Here is a 19,877-nt window from a genome sequence, read left to right as displayed (position 1 = left end):
ACACCAAGGTGGAGGCGTTGACTGATGTATGACAAAGGACCCTAGAAAATGATCAGTGGAACGACTTGTTGATAAGCTTGAAACCAAGGCTGGGGATCTAGGGCTTGATTTCAATTATAATACTGAGTCATCAAGCAAATGAGACATGCCTGGGGGACAGATTCACAACCCCTGAAACTATAGATGACAGAGCACATTTTCTAGTTTCACCCCTCCCTTTTCTCTTTGTCCTCTTTCCCCTTACAACTGATGCTAGATGATTCTATCAATAAGGCAAGGATCTTACTCTTTGAGAAGTATCCTGTATTGTGTAGCCTGCTCCATGACTCCCCTTTATCAATGCAGTGGTTGCAACACAACACCACTGTTGTGCAATCATCCCAGAGTGGCAGGTTCACTGTGGATTCAGACAGACCAGTAAAGAGTCCGGAGCCCTTAGTGGCATTTTACAGGCCTTTAATGTTGAATCCAGGGAACCAGATACACAGGCAAGCCAAGCAGCGAGGCTGGCATACAAGGAGGCAGGCAGGGGGGTCTGCTAGTGACTGAATGGCCAGATATACCCTCATACCCTGCCTCCCAGCTCCTGTGAATCTCCACACTGCATCTCTTGCCTCTCTGGGGTTCTACCTCTCAGTCTCCTATCTTCTTGTAGTCTCCTTTCTCTCAATCTCATCTCAGTGAGGCAGCCCTTTTAGCCCTCCTTTCTAGACCCAGGTGGGCATATTTACACATGCACACACCCATGCTCTTGGGCTCAGCTGTCCATCATCATGGACTTGTATGCACCAGGCCTACACCTCTCAGCCCTGGGCATCTGTGTGCAACCCCAAGGGAGGCAGGACCACAGGTGCCATCATAGAGGCTAGTGGCAGGAGGGCATAAAAAAGCCTGATTAGAGCCTCCCTGGTGGCACAAAGGGTTAAGTCTCAGCACAATGACGCTATCTGCAGCCACTGCAGCATGAGTTCGATACCCAGCCAGGGAGCTGGCCCACATGGCTCAGCAGACCTCTGTCTCCCTGCTGCTCCCCTCAGCAGTGTATTTCAGTAGGTCTGCCTGTTCTGCTCCCCAGTGAGTTCTCTCAACCCCTCTGGCCTACACCCAGCTCTTGCATGCATAAATAAATCTTAAAAAAAAAAAAAAGGCGATGAACCCATTTACCCTACAGCCACCCTAGACCCGCTGAATGAGAGCCTCCAGCAATCTGTGTTTTAATAAATTCCCCAAGGGAGTCAGATATGATCTAAAGTATGAGAACTGCTTCATTAATCCAAGAGTAAAAAGCAGAGCACAGGTAGTCTGTGGGATATTTTTGAAAGGCAAGTTTGTGGAGAGTTAATTAGCTAAGGAATAAAAGAAGCCAAATGGAAATCATTGGTTAAACAACCAACCAAAATGAATGTGTTGGGAAGCTACTAGCAGATCCCACTAATGCTACGAGTTTACCAGCCAACACCGGGCATGCAGGGGCCTGGAGTCCCAGTGGCTTCCAGGGGGGTTTTGTGAAACTCCCTTTTGGAGCGCAACTTCCAGCAACTCAGTGCCCGTCTTCCTTCAGCCATCCTGTCTCATTTCACACTTTGAAACTCCAGGTATTCAGGACCAGAAAGCGACAGTGTAGGGTAAGGTAAAAGGTATCAGGCTTTTCTGCCCTTCCGCCATCAGGATAGATGAGAGAGCCCTGTGATCCTGGGTGCATGCCTGATGGCGGGCACCTGAAGTGGGTACACCTGCGCTAAAAGACTGATAATATAAGGGTGGTGCAGCAGAGTGCGGTGTGGTGGTAGTGCAGTGTTAAGGGTGGAGGAGTGGAGTGTACGGAGGAGTGTTGGAGCGACTACAAACCATGGCGAAGAGCATGTGGCTGCTAGAACCGTTCATAAACCTGCTCAGAATGGGTTGGTTGCTTTACAACTGGCGTAGACGGCAGGACGGTTCGAGGCAGGACGGCTCTACGCAGACGAAACCCTTTGAAATCTGGAGAGGGATCCCTGGATGGCCGGCCACGAGCAGATGGTACCCAGTGGCCGACCTCCTCACCCAGTGGGCACCTCCCCAGCAATGGCCAGAGGTAGATGGATCCCCGGGGCAGTTGGAACAGGCCCTGTATGAAATAGAAGAAACCCTGAGTGGATGCAGTGCCCGCGAGGCGGCAGGAGCCGTGGGATGGGTGTTTCTCACGGCTCTGCGAGAGTCCAGGCGGAAAGAGCAATCTAGGATCCAGCAAGTACTGGATGAGATGCGAGAAGAGATACGAGAAGAGATGCGGATACAGCAACAACATTTGAGGATTCTGGAGGAAGAAGTTCGGAGAAACCGACCCACCCCTCCGGAGATGCCAGACTCCGTCTCAGGAAGGAAGGAGAGGGAGGCTGGCCCTTTGCGCGAATCACAGCCGGTGGTGGCAAACCAGCCTGCGACTCCAGAGATGCCTGACCCCTGCTCAGGAGAGGAGGAGAGGGAGGCTGAACCTTTGCCTGAGTCCCAACCGGCAGTGGTAAACCAACCCGCCACCCCGGAGATGCCAGACTCCTCTGGAGAGGAGGAGGAGGCTGGGCCCATGCTCCAGGCCCGCCCGGTGGTGACTCAGAAAATGAAGCGGCAGCGACCCATGGCCCCAGGGGGTCTGGCTGCGGGACCACCACAGATGACGGAATTTACTACCTACCGACCTTACACCCAGGCGGAACTGGTGGACTTGGGCAAACAGTTCCGCCAGAAACCAGGGGAACCCTTGGCAGCCTGGCTGCTACGTTTATGGGACCTGGGGGTGGATGGGATTATTTGCACGGCTCAAGAGATGGAGAGACTGGCCTCCGTGACTTCACACCCATCCTTGCGACAGAGGCTGCAGAACAGCCGGCGGTATGGCCAGGGCGACCACACCCTGCTGGAGTGGATAATGGCTGCCATACGGACAGTATGGGCTGATGCGGGAGACGTGCCGGAGACAGTAAGCGGATGGCAGACGTATGCCGAGCTGGTGCAGGTACTTCGGGAATTGGGGATGCGGCAGGCCATGTTTAATGTGAATACGCGTGGTCCTGACGATGAGCGTTTCACAGCAGGAATGAGAGACTTGGTATTAAAGGATGCCCCCTCATCTACCTTTGGATCCCTCATGGCAGTACTAGCACCCTATGTGGGACGTCAGATACATGACGTCACCACAATGATAGCCAGCTTGGGAGAAGTTGAGAGCCGGCGCTCTCAGAAAGGAATACGGGTAGTTTCAGAAAGGTCAAAAGGAATGCCAAGGAGGGCAAGGAGGCCTCTTGGCATCACAGAACCTATAAAAGTCACCCGTAAACAAATGTGGATGGATTTAATAAGAGCAGGCGTAGATAGCACTAAAATAGACGCACAGCCCAATGCATATTTGTTGGAATTATGGCAGCAGCTGCGAGAAGACCAGAGGTTCACACCCATGAGAAGAACTGCTGCTCAAGGGGAGCCTGGAAGCCCCAGGCCTCAGGCGCGCGCCCTGCGGCTGGAGACCACTTGCTGCCAGCCCCGTCCTCGGGTGATGGCCTGATATCCTTTGAATAGGGTGAGGGCCAAGGAACCCGTCCACAGGGGACGGGCGGGGACCGGAGGCCACATGTGGAGCTTGCCATCCACTGGTCCCCGACTAACGTACAAAGGGTTTTAGCGCTAGTAGACACAGGAGCAGAATGTACTCTGCTCTATGGAAATCCGGAAAGATTTCATGGGTCTACTTGTTATATTGATGGCTATGGAGGCCAGAGTGTCAAGGTGACAGCAGTAAAACTATCTCTGGGGATTGGGCGATTACCCCCTAAAGAGTATAAAGTGTATGTATCGCCCATCCCGGAGTACATCCTGGGGGTGGATGTACTACGTGGCTTATGGCTAGAAACCACAGTCGGAGAGTTTCGCCTTAGAGTGCGAGTGGTAAAGGCAGTGGTGAGAGGACATGCTAAGCATCCGCCCCTACAACTGCCAGTCCCTAGGCGAGTGACTAATACCAAGCAATATCGGTTGCCCGGAGGCTACAAAGAAATTACAGGCACAATATCAGAGCTGGAGAAAGTGGGCATTGTGCGTACTGCCCACAGCCCCTACAATTCGCCAGTGTGGCCGGTGAAGAAGCCCGATGGCTCTTGGCGCATGACAGTAGATTATCGTGAATTGAATAAGGTAGTTCCCCCCTTGCATGCTGCAGTGCCTTCAGTGGCAGATTTGATGGATCGTCTGAGCCACGAGCTGGGAATGTACCATTTTGTAGCCGATCTGGCAAATGCTTTTTTTTCCATAGATATAGCCCCAGGAAGTCAAGACCAATTCGCCTTCACCTGGGAAGGCCGGCAGTGGACATTCACTGTGCTGCCACAGGGATACCTGCACAGCCCGACTCTGTGTCACGGGCTGGTGGCAGCAGATTTGGCCCGGTGGGAAAGGCCATCTTCAGTGCGTTTATACCATTATATTGATGATATTTTATTGACAAGTGACTCTCTTACAGATCTGGAAAAGGCAGTACCTCTCTTATTAACACACCTGAAAACATGCGGCTGGGCAATCAACGAAAGCAAACTGCAGGGGCCTGGACTGTCAGTTAAGTTCCTGGGAGTTGTTTGGTCGGGTAAGACAAAGGTTATCCCTGAAGCTGTGATAGATAAAGTTCAAGCTTACCCCACTCCAACCACAGTGAAGCAGCTGCAAGCCTTTCTGGGTCTGCTGGGTTACTGGAGGGCATTTATACCTCACATGGCCCAGCTCTTACGACCCTTGTATATGTTAATACGTAAGGGAGCCAGGTGGGATTGGTCAGCTGAGGCAGACACAGCATTTGCCACGGCCAAACGAACTATAAAGACTGCTCAGGCCTTGCAGGTTTTTGACCCAGCCCGACCCTGTGAGCTCGATGTACATGTTACTCAGGAAGGGTTCGGGTGGGGACTCTGGCAGAAATCAGAGAGGCTACGACAGCCTATTGGGTTCTGGTCCCAACTCTGGAAGGGGGCTGAGGTTAGGTATTCTTTAATTGAGAAACAGTTAGCGGCGGTATATGCAGCCTTACTAGCCACAGAAAGTATAACTGCCACAGCCCCTGTCTCAGTGAGAACCACTTACCCAATAGCTGGATGGGTACGGGACTGGACAACAAAGCCCCATAGTGGCACTGCTCAAACGCCCACTTTGGCGAAGTGGGGGGCATACTTAGAACAGCGCTGCACCCTGTCAACTAGCCCCTTAAGGGTGGAGTTGCAGGAGGTTCTTGGTCCTGTGACATATACTAGTATGGAACCAAATTCAGAAGCCTGTATAGAAGCCGAACCTGAAGCTAGTCCCTACAAGGAGGGTCGAGCACCGATTCCAGCAGAGGCCTGGTATACAGATGGCTCCAGCCGGGGCCAGCCAGCCTCTTGGACAGCGGTGGCTGTACACCCAGAAAAAGACACTATCTGGTTCGAAACCGGGACGGGACAGAGCAGCCAATGGGCTGAACTGCGAGCAGTATGGATGGTGGTGGCCCATGAGCCTTCCCCTCTAGTAATCTGTACTGACAGTTGGGCTGTGTACAGGGCTCTGACACTGTGGATTTCCACATGGAATTTAAATGACTGGACAGTTATGCATCGGCCATTGTGGGGCCAGGCCCTATGGAAAGATCTATGGGATCTGGGGCATCAGAAGCAGGTGACTGTTTATCATGTCACAGGACATGCCCCATTAGCCTCACCAGGCAACGATGAGGCAGATACCCTAGCCCGGGTTCGATGGCTTGAAACTGCTCCAGGGCGGGATGTTGCGCAGTGGCTACACAGACGCTTGCTCCACGCAGGGCAGAAGACAATGTGGGCCACTGTACGTGCCTGGGGTCTACCTGTAACTTTAAAAGAAATCCAGACTGCATGTGAAACATGTGTGGTATGTTCTAGGACTTACCCCCGGAGACCTTTTGCATCTACAGGCCAGGTGTTGCGGGGGCAGGTACCCCTGACACGCTGGCAGATTGACATCATTGGACCACTACCTCGCTCCGATGGACAACAATATGCTGTCACCTGTGTGGACACTGCTACCGGGTTATTGGCAGCTTACCCTGCTCCACATGCAGACCAAAAGGCAGTTTTGGCAGCACTGGCACGCCTATGTGCTGCATATGGACGTCCGCTGGTAGTGGAGAGCGATCAAGGGACTCATTTTACAGGAGCCCGGGTGCAGCAGTGGGCCAAGAACATGGGTGTTGAATGGAAGTTTCACACTCCCTATAATCCCAAAGCTGCAGGGATTATAGAGAGGGATAATGGCCTACTGAAGCAAGGACTAAGAGCCACTGCCCCCACTCAGACGCTGGCCGGGTGGAGCCGACGTCTCTGGGAGGTGTTGCAGACATTAAATGAGAGGAGCAGGAGAGGCAGCCTGGCTCCAGTGGAGGCATTGCTACATCGTGCCGCTGCTCCCATTCAATTACAAATAAAGACGTCAGACATCTTATTAAAACCGGGACTTGGACAGCAGGGCAACATCCTATTGCCAGCCCCAACTGGAGTAGACCCAGGGCAGACTGTGGACTGGGAATGGCCCTGGACAGTGAAGGCTCCCCACATGCGGTGGGTGGCTCTGATAGCCCCTTGGGGTCGTGGCCTGGAGGCCAATTTACAGATAAAACCATGGGTGAGTGCGCAGTGGCCGCCACGGGTGTGTGTTACCCACCCTGGAGTGACAGATCAGCGGGCAATCCTCAAGGGGACATTTGTAATAACTCTGTGGCCCATTATGAGCTCTCCACTCCTGCTGCATGTAGAACCCACTGATGCCTCTTCACTGGCAAAGCGAGTGTGGTATTCACGCCCTGGAAGGCCACTGATGCCAGCAACAATATTGTCTTCGGATGCCAAATTGGCATGTATATTGCCCGATTGGAGGGATCTCCCATTGCTGGTACCGGTAACTTCTCTGTCCTTCCGCCCCTAGGAAAATTAAGTTTAATCATTTTGTGATGTATTTGCTTTTGTGGTCCAGAGCTGCACTGTTTATGTTTGCTTAAAAAAAAATTGTACATACGTAGACTATATGGCAGAAAACCCTGAGGGGGTGGACTGTAGGGTAAGGTAAAAGGTATCAGGCTTTTCTGCCCTTCCGCCATCAGGATAGATGAGAGAGCCCTGTGATCCTGGGTGCATGCCTGATGGCGGGCACCTGAAGTGGGTACACCTGCGCTAAAAGACTGATAATATAAGGGTGGTGCAGCAGAGTGCGGTGTGGTGGTAGTGCGGTGTTAAGGGTGGAGGAGTGGAGTGTACGGAGGAGTGTTGGAGCGACTACAAACCACGGCGAAGAGCATGTGGCTGCTAGAACCGTTCATAAACCTGCTCAGAATGGGTTGGTTGCTTTACAGACAGCCTGAGTTACACTCACCTCTTCCATGGCGGGGTGGCAGCACTGCCACGAAAACCGGCCCTTCCTGGGTCCAAGCCTTCATCCTAGCGAAAGGAGAAGCTTGGCACATGCCAGTCACCCTGAGCACTGTCTCCCAGGAGGCACTTTTAATAAGTCCCTGGCAGGCCTCCCAGCTCCCGGTGAATCTTTGCTCTCTCTGGGCTCCCTGGTCTCTACTGCACTCTGCTGCCGCTCTGCTGCTTCTACAACGCCGCCCTTAGATAGTCTAGGTCTCTCAGCGCAGGTGTGCCGGCTCAGGTGTGCCCACTCACACATGCCCACACCCTACTCCAGGAGCCGCCATCAGGCACACATGTAAGACCACAGGTGTCGATCATTGATGCTAATGGCAGGAGAGCAGAAAAAACCTGATCACTGCCATTTACCCTGCAGTTCCTTTTTCAGATGACCCTGACCATCACCCAGACCCCACCTCATCCCCAGAGGAGAATCTCTCTCTTCCTGGAGGGGAAGGAGAAAAAAATGCAAAGCCATTTAAAACAACAGTCAACAAAAGAAAAAAATTCACTCCTAAAAGACTATATGGGAGACCTGAAGACAATCTTATTCCACAGTTAAAAGACAAAGAGATAGGGCCTCCCCGGTGGCTCAGCGGTTGAGCGCTGGGTTGCGAAGCTGCCCACAGCCTCTGCGGCGCCAGTTCGATCCCCAGCTGCTCCCCGGCCACCGGAGGAGGGTCCCACAAGACACGCAGACCTCTCCTGCCGCCCGCTGCTCCCCTCAGCAGTGTACTTTGGTCCTTCTGCCTGCTCTGCTCCCCGCTCTGGCTCTAGTGAATTCTCTCACCCTCCCGTGCTTCTGACTGTACCCAGTGCTTGAATGAATGAATGAATGAATGAATGCATAAATAAATAAATCTTAAAAAAAAAAAGACAAAGAGATAGCAGACAGAGGGGAAGGGGACATAGTTTAAACTCTTCCAAACTAGCCTCCTAGGAGAGCCCTCACACAACACCTAACAGGCCCAGCAAAAGCAGATAAACTTTCCAGCAACTCTCCTAATAAAATGCAAGTTACTCTTACATGCAAGCACTTAACAGCATAGAAAGGCAAAGTGGAAAATGGAAGAAACAACGATCAAATTGGGAAAATCTGTGAGAATGTTGACTTCAGAACACGAACTCACCCTTGAGATTTTCTCAGATGACAACCAGAATCTGATTTCCTTCCCTGAAATCATGTTATTTCTAGACACCCTTGGGCTATGTGGAATTTCTCAGCTGCCCACCAATCATTTGTTTAACCCCATAGACTTGGCTGCCTTCTCTTTGAAGGGAAAGATCAAATGTTATGAGTGTTCCTTTAAAAGATGGTTCTTTCCTCTTCTCTGCTCCTTTCTTATTTCCAATTCTTCTCTCCCCTCCTCAGCTGTTCTTAGCTTCCTCTTTTATCCATAGTTCCTTATTTCAGCCATATCTGGACTCACCTCTTATCTAGGTAAGAAATGCTTTCATCCATCACTCTTTTTTGTGCCAATGTTTTAGAAATGGCTGTTGGATGATTTCATTGCTCTTTTTTTTCTTCTGTTCCCCTAGAAAGAATGGAAGGATGGGATCATTAGAATCAGAATTAGGAGACCTACTTTCCAGCCCCACACTCTGTTCACTAAATAACTGGGAAAATCACTTCGTTCTTAGCAATTCATCTCCCCATCTGTAAAATGAATGTGTTAGGCTCAATTTCCATTAAGGTTCCTTTCAGTTATAAAATGCTACAAGTCTTCATGGAAAAAGGCCCATATCTAAACTCAGGTTATTCAAGGGAAAGGAACTAAGTTTGTTCCAGGTACCAGGAAAAATTCTTTTACCTTATGAGAAGAAGTAGCATAAAGTGCTTATGCCAGGTGCTCCAGACCCACTATAATTAAAAATAAATATTCCTTATTTTCTTCTGTCTCACTTTCTCACTACCTTTTGAAGTATTAATTTCTCCATTTTTTTCACATGTTTTTCCTGCCCTAGATTGCAAAATAAGAAGCTGGTCCAGCTTATGTTCAAGCCTTGTCTCAATGCACCACCACTAGGGCCTCTGATGCTTTTTGTAAGCGTCACCTAATGTTGCTCACTGCTTTTATCTTCTACCTCATTTCTTCTTATCCACACAGCCATGCCACTCTTCAGTTGTCTATCTTTCCACTGACTCCCATATGAACTTCATGTAAACAAAGTATTTTCATTTCTCTTTGTGCTGCTGTCCCCAACTGGTATCGGACATGGCCATATTTCTAACAATAGTGATTGAATTAATTAATCATATAAATTGAGCCATCAATGGGCCTCCCCGATGGCACAGTGGGTTGAGCACCACTCTGTGAACCAGTCCGCAGCCTCTGCAGCGCAGGTTCAATTCCTGGCCAGCCAGGGAGAAACCCACATGGCGTGGCAGACCTCTCCTGTCTTGCCTGCTGCTCCTCTCAGCAGTGCATTTCAGTCAGTCTGCCTGTTCTACTCCCTGCTCTGTCTCTGGTGAATCCTCTCACCCTCCCGTGCCTCTGAGCTGTACCCCAGCTCTTGTATAAATAAATACAATGTTTAAAAAAATATATATATATATATATAAATTGAGCCATCAAGTCACAGAAAGGCATGGATTTTCTTTCTTAAGGCTGAGTAATACCTGTATCTCTATATTTGTATCTGTTACATCTTGTTGATCATTACTTCAGCAGTAGACATGAAGCTTGTTTCCTACCTTGGCTGTTGTGAATAATTCTGCAATAAACATGGGAGTACAGATAGCTCTTCAAAATAAAGGCCTCATTTTCTTTTGATTTATATCCAGCCCAGAATTAATGGATCAGATAATAGTTCTATTTTTAATTTTTTATGGAAATGCTATACTATTTTCCATAATGACTGGACAAGTTTATATTCCCACCAACAGTGTACAAGGATCCCCTTTTTTCCATATCCTCACCATCATTTGTTATCCTTTGGTCTTACTTTTGGACCATTTTCCAGTTTTGTTGAGATGTAATTGACATATAACATTGTATAAGAAAGATGTTTTGATAATGCATGTACTATAAAATAATTACAAGTTTAGTTACTATCATGTCACATAGTCACAATTCTTTTCTTGGGATGAGAACTTCTAAGATTTACTCCCCAAAATGTTGTTTATTGGAAGGGAAGGGGCATTTGGATAAAGGGAAGGGGCAATTGGATAAAGGGGGTGACTTGTATGTTGTGGGATGGAAACTAGTCTTTTTGGTGGCAAACATGATGTAGTGCCTGTAGATGTTGAATTATTATGCTTTATACCTGAAACCTATATTTTCTTCCATCTCAGGAAAATGGAAAAAGAAGAACTTAAATCCTGAGAAAGCAGAAGAAAAGAAATGAAAAGGAACATCACTACAAATCCCATGGAAATTAAAAAAGAATAGTGAAAAATATTTTGAATAATGCTCCAGTCACAAATTTGATAACGTACATAAAATAAAACAATTCGTTAGAAGACACAATCTTCCAAAACTCACACAAGAAAAACTAGAAAATCTAAATAGGTCTATGTCTATTAAGGAAATTACATCAATATTTAATAAACTTCCAAAACAAAAAGAGCCAGGCATAGAATTCACTGCTAAATTCTATCACACATTTAAGGAAGAAAATAACCCAATTGTTTGCAATCTCTTTCAGAAGATACAATAGTGGGAATACTTCCTAACCCTTTATGAGACCAGTATTATGTTAATACCCAAACTAGACAAAGACATTACAAGAAAAGAAAATTACAGACCAATATCACTAATGAACATTGATGCAAAGTTCCAAAAATTAGCAAATTCAATCCAAAAATGTATTAAAAGAATTATTCAGCGTGACCAAGTATTATTTATCCCAGGTATATAAGACTGATTCGATGTTTGAAACCCAACTAATGTTATTCATCACCATAAGCTAAAAAGAAAAATCACATTATTTTATCAACAGATGCAGAAAAAGCATTCGACAAAATTGAACACATATTTAAGATAAAAACACTCTGTATTCTAGGAATGAAGAGGAACTTCAATTTGATAAAAAACATTACAAAAACCTCCAGTTACCATCATACTTAGTGGCAGGGAACCAGATGTTCTCCTGATCAGAAATAAAGCCACTTACTTTTCAACACTGTACTGGAAGTTCTAGCTAATACAAGACAAGGAAAGGAAAGGAAAGGAAAGATAAGATGATTGAGAAGGAAGAAATAAAACTGACTTTGTTTGTAGATTCCATTATCATCCATTTAGAAATTTTGATATAATCAACAACAACAAAAGCCTACCTGCAACTATTAAGTGAATGAAGCAAAGTTGAAGAATGCAAAGTCAATTAATTTCCAATATACCAGTAATGAATATGTGGAATTTAATATTAATGCAAAATACCATTTACATTAGCACCTCCAAAAATTAAATGCTGGATTATAAATCTAACAAAAAATATGTACAACACCCAAATGCTTGAGCATAAATCTAACAAAAATATGTACAAGACTGATATGAGGAAAATTACAAACTCTGAAGAAAACAATCAAAGGAATACCAAGGAATTCTTCCATGTTTATGGCCAGGAAGGATCGATGTTGTGAAGATTATTGTCAGTTCTTTTCAACTTGATCAAAAGATTTAAGGCCATTCCAATCAATATCGCAGCACATTAATCTGATGGCTATCAATGAACAGATTGTAAAGTGTATATGGAAAGTCATGGTACACAGAATAGTCAAAGCAATGTTAAAAGAAGAGAAGGAAGTTGAAGAACTTGCCCTATAAGAATTACTTGGAAGTACAGTCATTAAAACAATGTGGTATAGGTAGAAGAATAGACAAATAGATCAGTGGAACAGAAGAGAGTACCCAGAAATAGACCCACAAAAATAGAATTTGACAAGGGAGCAAAGGTGAGACCATGTGGCAAAGATGGTGTCCTCAACAAATGATGCTGGAATAATACACACACACAACAAATCTAGACAGAAATCTTTGAACTTTCACCAAAATTAATTAAAAATGAACCTTAGACCTAAATGTCAAACACAGAATTATAAAACACCCAGAAGATAGTGTAGGAAAAAACCTAGGTGCCCTTGAGTATAACAATCACTTTTGATGTACAACACCAGAGGCATAAACCACAAAAAAGAATTGATAAGTGAGCCTTTATTAAAACTTTAAACTTCTGCTCTGTGAAAGACACTGTCAAGAGACTGAGACAGTTACAAACTAGGAGGAAATATTTACAAAAAGTATAGGTGATAAAAGATCGTTATCCAAAATATACAAAGAACTCTTAAAACTCAGCAATAAGAAAATGACTAAAATATGGGCAAAATATCTGAACAGACTGCTCCCTAAGAAGACAAACAGATGAAAAATTAGCAAATGAAAAGAGGCTCAATATCCTCTCTCATTAAGGGAATTTCAAATTAAAATACAAGGAGACACCACCAGCTACCTATTTGATTAGCATGGCACAGCATGAGCTCTTTCATGGCTGGTGGCAAGGAAAATGGTACAGGCACTTGGGAGGGCAAGTATGGCCATTTCTTATAAAACTAAACATACTCTTACCACATGATCCAGAGATTATCCTCCTTAGTCCACACCCAAGTGAATTGAACACAAAAATCTGTGTGTGGTTGTTGATAGCAGTTTTATTCTTACTTGCCAGAATAAGGAAGCAGCCATGATCTACTTCAGTAAGTGAATGAATACATGGTGGTATATGGCACAGTGGAATATTATATAGTGCTGAAAAGAAATAAGTTGTCAAGTCATAAGATGACATGGAGGGAAAATGAAAAGTATTACTAAGGAAAAGAGGTGAATCTGAAAAGTCTACATTCTGTAAGACCCCTAGTATATCCCATTCTGGAAAAGGCAAAACTATGAAGATGGTAAAAGGACAATTGATGATCAAGAGTTAGGAGAGAAAGAAAAAGGTAGAGCCCAGAGGATTTTTCGGACAGTAAGACTAATCTATATGATGTTATAAAGGTGGATATGGGTCATTTTCCTTGTGTCAAAAACCAATAGAATGTTCAGTACCAAAAGTAAACCCTAATATAAACTATAGATTTCAGATTATAATGAGGCATCAATGTGAAGTCATCACTTGTAAAAAAAAAAAAAAATGTACCACTCTGGTTTGGGATTTTGACAATCAGGAAGATTGTGCATATGGAAAGGCTGACGGGAGATGAGCAATCCCTGTATCTTCTACTAAGTTTTGCTGTGATTAAAACTGCTCTAAAGAAGTCTATTTGGAAAAATGAAAAATGAACCCACATCAAGGGGCCCTCCAGGACACCTGGTTTTGTCCAAGTGACATTAACACAAAGAAGGCAGCATTCACCAGGCTCACAGTGGCAACACAACGAGCTTCTAGGCCTCCCACTTCAGGCCTCAGGAGCTTTTCAGGAGCTTTCTATAGCTGGCCTTGTTAAAGGTCTTATGTGCGTTTTAGTTGGTTTCTTTTACTTTTTCATAGTTTTCCCTGCAACCTGAGCATTGTCTGCATCATTTTCTTGTCTGTATTAGTAATTAGCAATTGATTTCTAAAAATTTAGCTCATCATCAATAAATGCTGTTACTTAGGAGTCAATTAGAAGAATGTCTCCTGGGGATTTATGATGTTATTAAGTCTCACATGTAGCCTCGGAGGTCTCATCCATTAAGCTGCCACATCCAGGAGGATTATCTTCAGTGACAGCAGAGCAGAGGTGGGGCTGCTCAGCCCAGCAGGGGGGTTCAGCGTGGGGCAGGGGGTGCATCAGTCTTCCCAAGCCTCATGCTGTCGCAACCAGCAGACTTATACTGTAATTATGTGGCCCTCTTTCGCCATTTCTACCACTTAATGGGCATCTGTAGGGCTCATATCCATTTCTAAATTGACTGTCATGCCATTAACTTTCAGGTTTGGGGGGACTTGTTCCTTCCCAGGAGGGAGTTTTGTAAATCTATCGACCTGCTCTTGCCTTGTGAGTTAAGAAGAGCTCTTCTTCAATCTATCTTCCTACAAATGGACAAGTACTTTTTTCCCTGAGAGAAGCTCTTTTTACGGAACTGCATTAATTAACTCCATAAACCCACCTGCTCCTGTGTCCCTGCCCTGTTGTGCCTCCTCTTGGAAGCCCTCCCCAACTGATAATGAAAGGTAGTACAATGAGCTCTGACCTCTGAAAGGGCCAAGCTCTCTCCTCACTGCCCCCAGTGAATGATTCCAAGAATTCATTGTACAGAGCCATAGAAAATATTTGAGAAATACTGGAAACCCAGAATAACTGGACTTTCAAATATCTTTGTGTGATATAAACAAGGCAAAAATTAACACAGCCACCACGCAATCTAGATTTCTGAGTAGGTGCTTCAGACATATTCATTTTAATATAATATTTTTCCTCATCTTCCCCATTTCCTCTTGAGCCCTTCCCTCCTCTCCTTTCTTCTCACCATCTCCCAATCCATGAGAAAATGGATAAGACAAAGGTAAAATGTCATATATTCACAATGGAATACTACTCAGCTGTCAAAAATGATAAACTCTTACTGTTTATATCCACATGGATGGAACTGGAAGGGATGATGCTAAACAAAATAAGTGAGAAGGATGATGTGAACAAAGGGTCAGATAAAGCCAAATCAACAACAAACCCTAGAAATCTGACTGTAGAATTGAAGCTATCAGAGGGGCTGGGGCATGGAAAGGGGGAAGGAACAAAATAGGGAGAGGGCACAATGGATGATGGTGCCTTGGTGGTGGGTGTGGTATGATAACATACACATGGAGGTGATCCTATACCTCTAAATCATATACAATATTGTAAACCAACATAACCTAAATAAAAACATTGATTTTCTGCAAAGAAGGAGAGACCCTGTAGGTTATTTTGCCTGGCTAATTAATAGCTAAAAAAAATGAATACAGTGAAAATAGAAGTATTGATGAAAAACATAACAGCTAATAATGGTTACTGGTTATGGTGGCATAAAAGAAAGTTCATCTATGGAAGTCTCCAATAAATGCTGGCAGAAGATAAAACCAGCTATTAAAAATCACATTTTTAAATAATATGTAGAAGATTGTGTTGAGATATCACTACACCCATTATGAGAACAGCTAAAGTAAAATATAGTGACAACACCAAATGCTGCATGTCCCAACCTTGCTGATGGGAATGCAGAAGGCTAATGTCCTGCTTCTACCAAATGACTTGGCAGTTTCTTTTCCTTTTTTTTCAACAGTCCATAAGCTTTCTATTTCTTGTTTTCATTATTTTATATATTTTTATTTTATTTTATTTTATATATTTTTATATCATTTTTCATTTTTGTACAATATGTGCAAAAATTTTCATCTTGGTTATATTCCCCATACAATTCCCACATCCCCTTATTTTGACTCTGATCCCTCCCCCGTAGTGTGTCTCTGGTTTATAGTTGCTTGTTGATTTTGATTTTTACTTTTTTATAATTAATCTTTTTTCCTCATCCGTTATTTAGGTTTTCTAAATTCCTGCTATGAGTGAGACCATCCGGTATTTTTCTTTTTCTTTCTGGGAGTGTAAACTGGTCCAACCACTATGGAGAGCTGTGTGGAAATTCCTCAATCTGCTAAAGATGGAGCTTCCATAAGATCCAGCAAGTCCACTCCCAGGTATTTACCCAAAGGACACAGAAACATCAATTCAAAAGGGCAGCTGCACCCCTATGTTTTTAACAGCACTATTCACAATAGCTACGCTATGGAAACAGCCCAAATGTCCAAAAATAGATGACTGGATCAAGAAGATGTGGTACATAAACACCATGGAATATTACTCAGCAATCAAAAAAGATAAACTCACGCAATTTGCAGCAACATGGGTGCTCCCATGTTGCCTTCCTTTGTGAACAGTGCCCATCCCCTTGGCATCCACCTATCACCTCTCTTGTGAAGTCACAGGGATGTAGCCCAAGGAATAGCTCCACCTTTTGCAAAAGGCCTAGGAACAGAGCAGGCACCTCAACTCTCCCTTTGTGTTGATCATTTGTGGCAACTACACTGAACACGTATTTCTTTTATCATCAATCCCTACCATTCTATCCTTGTGCTCCATAAGACAGTCCTTTAAAACTTATGTTATCTGTGCCCCAGTAAAATGAACAAGGTAGAACTCATTCCTCGAAGGAAATAGAAAAGTCTTCCCCCAAAGAACCAACCAGTATCTCCAAATAAAAGTCAATCAGAACCCCATACAGGCTCCATCTGAGTGAAATATGTTTTTTAAGCTAGTACAGATAGCCAAATACCATGTCTACAATAATTAAACCAAATACTCTAATTTTATAACTGTTAGAGCAGTGACACTAGTTTGGCAGGGGTATTTATTTTTTAATTTTTATTTATTTTTCTTTTCTGCGTAGAAGACTTGGGGTGGTATAGGCCAGAGATGGGGAGAGGGTGGGTTGCTGAGAGGGTTCACCTGAGAGAGTGGGGAAGAGAACAAGCAGATTTGCTGAAATACACTGCTGAGGGGAGCAGCAGGCAAGATAGGAGAGATCTGCTACACCATGTGGGTCAGCTCACCGGCTGGGGATCAAACTCAGGCCACAGGGGTGACAGCACTGAGACCAAACCCTAGACCACCAGTAAGGCTCCCTGGTGGGGGTGTATTTCTTGACAGTGGGCAGGGGTGACAGTCATCAAGCATATGCTCCTCGCCCTGTTTGCTCTCAGTCATCCATGATGGCCCTAGAATAAGATTGACCTTCTGGAAACTGGTAAATTACCTAAGAGAAACATAACTGTTGAGGTGTTTATTGAAGTGTCTTATATCTGGTGATTACTATGAAGCTGGGCTCCATTTCACACTTCCCCTGTGAGCTCCTTTGGTGCTCATATAGAACAAATAAATTATTCATGCTTTCTATATTTAACGCTTAATGTTTCCTCTTTAGATAATCTACATTTATGAACTTATTTTTGTATGTATTTCTAAAATCAACTCCACACATCTTCAGAAAGAGTTTGATGACAGAGGATAACAGGGGTTCATGATTTTCCCCAGCTATTTATGATAACAAAGAACAGCCTGTTTATTATTCAGATGTAAAATCTCTATTCATCAAAAAGGGACTGATTTCACATTTTCAGCTATAAGAATCCTGAATTTATTTTAAGTCATGAAACATATGCCATCTAAATTGGAATTTCAAGATAAGTTCACAACCCAAAGGAAGAGAGCACGGAGTTGAAATTCAAATAAGTGTTTCATTTCAGCTCTTTAAAAAAAAAAAAAAAAAACTAGGATCACAGGCATGTGAAAGAGAAAAATACACACATAAGTACAAATAAAGAAAAATTCCCTGAACCAACTGACATTTAAAGGGATATCCTGCTTGCTATTGTGTCAGAGAGAGAAACAGATATAAATGTGAGTCTCTTTGTTGAAACAATAAGACAAATACATACATGAGAGAGGCGTGTGTGTGCTGTGCTATAGAGAGAAAAGGCAAAAAGCACAAATTTAAGTCTGTTCCCAGGGTGTTGATAGCTGACTTAGGCTCAGGCTTAGGACCAGATGAGGGACCCTCTAGATTGCAGGTTACAGTCCTGGCTAGAGCTGACCACACCCCACATCCCAGGGCAAAGACTCCTCGGTTCTGGGTGCCCTTCAGGGCATCGCCATACACTGGCCTTCAGAGCTCAACTGAATGTTGCGGATTTTTCAGAACTTCTGACTCATACCCTCACCTTCACCCATGCCTCCCTCCATCTCTGAAGTGAAGGGGTAACCCTAAGGCTGGCAGCCACCATAAGGGTCTTTCTCTCCATTCCCTTCTTGAATGCCTTCTAATATCCTGGATAAGAAAAATGATCCTCCAGCCTCTGCAGGTGTTCACCGCATAGGAAATATTCCATCCATCCCCAGCGGGTCTATTCACCCCAAATACCACCCTTCTGGCATCACACAGAAATAGGTAAATTTCTCTGCATTGTCATCAGCATCCTCGTTGGGTCTCCATTCATGTACCAGACTCTGCTAAGAATTTTAAATGTGCTGCCTCCTTTGTTCCACCTAACAGCTTCAATCAGCAGGTACTAATATTTTGTTCCATTTTACAAAAGAAATCAAAAGACCATCCCCAAACCTCAAAGCTAGTGAGCAACAGAATCAGAGTTTGATGCCCCCCACACTAACCCTACATCACTCTCCATCCAGCAGGCAATGGCTTTGAACACTCCCTGAGACAGATGGCTCTCGTGCAGATGAAACACGCCTGTTTTCAAAGCAAAGAAATCATGACTTTCTATCCAATGCACTGACAAGAAGGACAGCACCTCAGAGACATTAGCTGAAAGGCAAATAGTTCATTAGAATAACTGGTTGAATTTAAAGTACAGTGAAAATGACATAAAGACTGTGACATGATTCAGTGTCAGAACTGAAGTGGGGCTGGCCATGTCACCTGCCCTACATCCCACTGTGCCATGCTCCTTTGTCACTCTTCCATCCCCCTACCACTTCAAGAGTTCTAGAAGAATCTTTGAGAACTTCACAGTGATCGCCATGAGAACAAACTTCTATGGATTATAAACTTCTCAGTTTATAAACTCAAAGGCTTACGGGCACCATCTTCTTTGGGTTCAACTCAGAGATACATTTTTTTTTTAAAAATGAAGAGGAGAATAAATAAGCAACAATCTACATAAATCAAGAAAGTCCCAGAAGCTGCTTCCCCCTCATAGCTAAGAAGTTACCCCAGCCACAGCAGGACTTGTCTTAATTTGGGCACCTCAAGAAGGAAATCCTGAGACAAAGACTTGGTACCCAGAGTCTACTCAGAAGTAAGGGAGGGGGAGAGGCAGGAAGGGAGAGACATGAGGGGATGTTCTCATGAACTGACAGCACTGTGGGCAGCTGTGGCCCCGTCTTATTGGGGATGCTCTGGACCACTGTGTAGAATGTTCCTCAGACTTGTCACACCAGGAGATGGGCGGCTGAGGTATTAACTCCTTTGTGTGAAGACTGCCTTGGATTGTGCGAATGTCTCTGAAATTTTGGCTCACAGCTGGTCAAGGTTAAACAAGGCTTCTGCAGCTTTGGAGAAAGCAAGTCGGGGACCTCCAGGCACAGCCTGGTGCAGGACCATGTCCATGGTGCCTGGACGAGCTGTGTTGAAGTCAGGGGAGTGAAGGGCATTATGACGTGGGGCATCACAGATCCAACAACACCATCTTGGGCCAGACTTCCAGCTTGGAACAGATGTTTCAAGTCTTCACGGAAAGCTCTGAAGTTCAGAGCAGTTGGCATTCTACAGCGACAACCAGAAAGTACCTGGCGCTTCCCAATTGGTAGAAAGGGAGGTGACAGCACCAATGGAAATTATACTTCTGGAGCTTCTGAAACGAACACTGCAAACCACGTAGATCAAACAAGAGAAATTTACTTTCTCAATTCTGGGAGTC

This window comes from Talpa europaea (assembly GCF_964194135.1).
Source record: "Talpa europaea genome assembly, chromosome: 4".
Classification (NCBI taxonomy): domain Eukaryota; kingdom Metazoa; phylum Chordata; class Mammalia; order Eulipotyphla; family Talpidae; genus Talpa; species Talpa europaea.
The sequence above is the reverse complement of the archived record's forward strand: the minus strand, read 5'-3'. Positions refer to the sequence as shown.